This window comes from Paramisgurnus dabryanus, chromosome 8 (genome assembly GCF_030506205.2).
Source record: "Paramisgurnus dabryanus chromosome 8, PD_genome_1.1, whole genome shotgun sequence".
In the NCBI taxonomy this organism is placed as follows: Eukaryota; Metazoa; Chordata; class Actinopteri; order Cypriniformes; family Cobitidae; genus Paramisgurnus; species Paramisgurnus dabryanus.
The window spans coordinates 9,493,829-9,498,883 of record NC_133344.1 but is presented as its reverse complement, the minus strand read 5'-3'; the positions used below and the strand labels follow the sequence as shown (position 1 = coordinate 9,498,883).

Sequence of the window (5,055 nt, the reverse complement as noted above, 5' to 3'; positions counted from 1 at the left end):
CGCTTCGCTACGGAGCTGCGAGGGAAGGATGTACTAGTACGCACCGACAACACTGCGACCGTTGCGTATATCAACCGTCAAGGCGGTTTGCGCTCCCGTCACCTGTCGCATCTCGCTCGTCATCTCCTCCTTTGGAGTCAGAAGCATCTGAGGTCCCTTCGTGCCATTCACATTCCGGGCTCGCTCAATACAGCAGCGGACGCGCTTTCTCGAGCTGCGCGCCCCGGCGAATGGCGACTCCACCCCCAGACGGTCCAGCTAATTTGGAAGAAGTTCGGTCGTGCGCAGATAGATCTGTTTGCGTCGCCGGACGATACCCACTGTCGCCTATTTTATTCACTAACCGAGGGCAGCCTCGGCGTGGACGCATTGGCACACAGCTGGCCTCGGGGGATGCGCAAATACGCATTCCCCCCAGTGAGCTTAATCGCACAGACACTGTGCAAGGTCAGGCAGGACGAGGAGAGCCTTTTACTGATCGCCCCATATTGGACGAGCAAGAATTGGTTTCCAGAGTTAATGCTCCTCGCGACAGCCCCTCCCTGGCGGATTCCCCTGAGGAAGGACCTTCTTTCTCAAGGAGGGGGCACATTATGGCACCCGCGCCCCGACCTGTGGGATCTCCATGTGTGGTCGTTGAGCGCGCGCAAGGTTTAGGTGATTTACCGCAAGCGGTATCTAACACAATCAACGCGGCACGAGCTCCGTCTACGAGACGGGCTTACGCGTTTAAATGGAACCTTTTCGTCACCTGGTGCTCTTCGCAACGCGAGGACCCCAGAGAATGCCCTATTAACACCGTGCTTTTATATCTTCAACATAGGTTAGACGGTAGGCTGTCACCCTCCACCATTAAAGTTGATATCGCTGCTATTTCTGCTCATCACTCACCTATTAACGGCAGAACAGTTGGCCAGCATGATTTGGTTGTTAGATTTCTAAGAGGCGCTCGTAGGCTAAACCCCTCGCGCCCTCCTTCTATTCCTCCCTGGGACCTGTCCATGGTGCTGAAAGCCCTTCAGGCCCCCCCGTTCGAGCCTTTGCAGTCTGCGAGTCTGAAGCTTTTATCAATGAAAGCTCTGACCCTGCTAGCATTGGCCTCAGTGAAGAGAGTAGGGGATTTACATGCATTCTCTGTTGACGACTCGTGCCTTCAGTTTGGTCCTGCTGCCTCAAGCGTAACATTGAGGCCCAGACCAGGCTACGTGCCCAAAGTTCCCACGACTCCTTTCAGAGACCAAGTGGTGAGCTTGCAAGCGCTGCCTCCGGAGGACGCAGACCCAACCGTGGCTTTGTTGTGCCCCGTACGCGCACTGCGACTCTACGTGGATCGCACGCAAAGCCTCAGGACCTCAGACCAGCTCTTTGTTTGTTATGGTGGCCAGCAGAAAGGGAAAGCTGTCACTAAGCAGAGGATGTCTCATTGGATAGTTGATACTATCGCCCTGGCTTATAATCTTCAGGGTATTCCTTGCCCCTTTAATTTGAGAGCGCACTCCACACGGAGTGTTGCCTCATCTTGGGCTCTAGCTCGTGGTTCCTCGCTAACAGACATCTGTAGAGCTGCTGGTTGGGCGACACCTAATACGTTCATTAGATTTTACAGTGTTCGTATTGAGCCTGTATCCTCTCGTGTTCTTTCCTCACCAGGGGGAGCACGGAGAACAGTCTCACAGGTCGGCTTGCAGCCTCCATCTGATGCTTCATAACTGTGTCAGTATGGAAGGCCTTCAGAACAAAAATGCGTAATGGTTTGAATTGTTCTTCCTCCGCTGCCTTGGCAGCCTTTGTTGCGGAGCATTGGCTGTCAGCCTTTCACTAGCTGTATCCTCGCGAACCTACGTGTCTGGCTCGGGCTCCACATTGTGTCCCACCGGGTTCCTTTGTGAGTATTATCCGTGGGGTTAATCCTACCAGCCCACGTTTCCCTTAGCAGAGCACTGCTTTGCTTACACAGCCACGGCTGTCTTTATTCCTCAACTACGGTTGACTTTCGCCCACCATTAGCCCTTAAGACGGGTGGTGGCTTCCGCAGCGTTCCTATCCCGCTCAGGTAGGGCGCTTCCCAGTCGCTGGCACTTCTGTGGGGTTAAAGGAACATCTAGTGCCCGGCCTTCTGCCTTAAAACCTACCTCCTCCTCCTTAAGTGGAACCGGAGGGCTTTTTACGCAGTCACTGGAAGAGGTCAGCCCCTAGTGGCGTTTTGATAGGGATTCCCAATTCGTCGGTCACGACGTGACGTCGTAGTGACCGACTGAAAGGGAACGTCTCGGTTACGGATGTAACCCTCGTTCCCTGAAGGAGGGAACGGAGACGTCACGTCCCGTCGCCACAGGTGCTGCCACCTGCTGTTACGGCCGGTCACACTTTCCGGCTTTCTCAGCGAAAAAGAAGCTAATTTCCTCATTTGCACCTGCTGCTTATATACGCACCTGGCGGGGCGGCGCCAGCATTATGCAAATATCTCAATGCCAAGTTCATTGGCGTTTTAGTAGTATTCGAAGCAGATTGGTCTCTCTAAGCGAGTTCCCAATTCGTCGGTCACGACGTGACGTCTCCGTTCCCTCCTTCAGGGAACGAGGGTTACATCCGTAACCGAGACGTTTTGTGTTACAACCATATTACACTTTGTCATTTAGTCACATGACTGATGTGGGGTGCTGGTTCAGGATAAATAGGGCAGATTGTCTTTATGTCTCAGAGAAGATTTATTTCGACTCATTTCTGAAGACTGGTGTAAAGAAGTGCAACTGTTATGGTAGGTAGACCTATCTAAGAAAATGTTAAGACTGTAATAACTGCATGAGTACTAGTTTCACAGTTTCAGAAACATCAATGGGTGGTTTTCCGGACAGGACTTAAAGGTGCTGCATGTAGGATTTTGACTGTGCTAAATAAAAAATTATGTACATATGTATTTATATGTGCAACATTAAATAATCTCTGCTTTAGTTGTAAAGCTTTTTCAAAATTTCCAGGAAATCAGCATTTTATTCTGCATGAAATTATAAATGATTGATGATTTTTTTGATAAATCTATATTGTTTTATTAATTTAGTTTGTTTTGCTGTAGGCTCATCATATGAAGGGACTCTTCCTGATCTGCCTGCTTTCAATATTTACTAGAAGCACAGAGGCTCAGAATATTAACAATCTTGCTTCCATTATACAGTTCTTGAACACAAAGTAAGTTAATAAGCATGTTTATTTTCTGATCTTTTGAGAGAAAACATTTATATTTGGACTTTCAGAAAACTTTTATCCAAAGTTAATTATTATGTTGTACACATTTTATCAGCAATTTCAACTTGTTTTCATTTTTTAAGGTTATTTAACTTAGAAATGACTTGTACAGCCAATTTGATTTAACTTTAAAATGTAAAGGGTTCACCCCAAAAATGTTTAATTCTGTCATCATTCACTCTCCCATGTTGTTTTAAACCTCTATGAGTTTCTTTATTCTGTTGAACACAAAAGAAGATATTTTGATAAATGATGGTAAGCAAACAGTTGATGTAACCCATTGACTTCCATAGTATTTGTATTTCCTACTATGGTAGTGAATGAGCTATCCCTTTAAAGCTTTAAAAGTTGGTCACAGTGAGGTAGTAAGCTATATGGATAGCATTTTTGTTTTTAATTTTTTTGTATATTATTTAACCTCTTTAAAATGATAGTTAGAAACAGAAGCAGTATAAATATCTATAAGTATCAATATCTTTTTTTCATGTTGTGAGAGATATTTCTGGCCATGGTAGAATACAAGAACAGAATTAAAGTCACCCTAACATTTTAACATCACCATTTAATTAACATCACTATTTAACTTATTTACACAAATATTGTTATTAATTACAATTATACAGACTGTTTGCTTATACTTAGTGTTTTCTTTAGTTATCAGGTAGGCCAGTATGCAGCAGCCATCAATGTCCCACAGGAACAGTGTCAGGGGAATTTCATACCCACAACTGACAACTTCTTGACAAATGACCCAGAAACGAATGTAAAAAATGCTATAAGAGGTGATACAAGTCCAGTCTACAAAGGCACAGAGCTCGTCGCTGCAGGAGTCCAGAAACAACCTCGTCCAGCACATTCAGAGTTTCTGCTTCTAGACCCTGTAAATAATTCACCTTTAACATATTTACTGAATAAGAGAAAGAACGGATGTGTGGTGTTTTACACCCTAAACTCTCCCTGTATGAACACTTGTCTCACTGGAAAGTACAACATTATACCAGGTGTTAATAAATTAAAAAACTATAAGGGAATAAAAGCCTTTGTTTTCAAAAATATCTGGAACCATGATCAAAACAAACCAGAGGAGCTGAAAGAAAAACTGAAGACTATTGCTGATCGTGTCCCACTCTACCGCTGCAGAAACAACAATCAATGCATCCTTTGTGGAGAGCCAAATTCAAATGTTGAAATAAATAATGCATGTTTGTCTGTTTAAAAAAACACAGTTGTCTGGGTTGCTTAATTTTCATGAGCTTGATAAGATGCTCTTTCAAAGACTCAAGAAAAGTCATCAAATTTCATATTACATTCCATGTATTTTTTGTGTAAAATAATTTTGTCTTATTTCTCTTTTAAGGGTTACATTTCATGCCACACAACAATTTCAATGCTAACTTCATAAAATAAATAAAGTCTTGAATTTGCAGGTGCAGTTCAGTATATTTTATTCATTTTTCAGATGTGCCTGTCAATCAAACCTGAACACACACATTTATTCTGATGTAAAAGGTACAGATGATTTCATCCACATATTCCCCAGAGATCCCATGACCCTCTGCCACACACACAACACATACAGTCTGAACCTTCAGGGTAAAATTCATTCCTGGGTTAACGGAAATTACTTGATTCAGTCAGCTGGACTGAACATTAAACACTTTTAAACATTTTACATTTTATCATGGGGTATACACAGTAGGTCTGTGGAGGAACACACAGAGAGAGAGAGAGAGAGAGAGAGAGAGAGAGAGAGAGAGAGAGAGAGAGAGAGAGAGCAGGTGTCAGGTGGAATTCAATCAATAAGCAGAACAT

General features: G+C 44.2%; 1 long non-coding RNA gene across 1 annotated transcript; it reads left to right on the top strand.

Moving 5' to 3' along the window:
* Nucleotides 1-2,608: 2,608 nt before the first annotated feature.
* On the top strand, nt 2,609-4,669 carry LOC135771850 (uncharacterized). Its single transcript, XR_010543071.1, has 3 exons — nt 2,609-2,758; nt 3,074-3,186; nt 3,898-4,669. It is a non-coding gene; the product is annotated as an uncharacterized lncRNA (long non-coding RNA).
* The last annotated feature ends 386 nt before the right edge of the window (nt 4,670-5,055 follow it).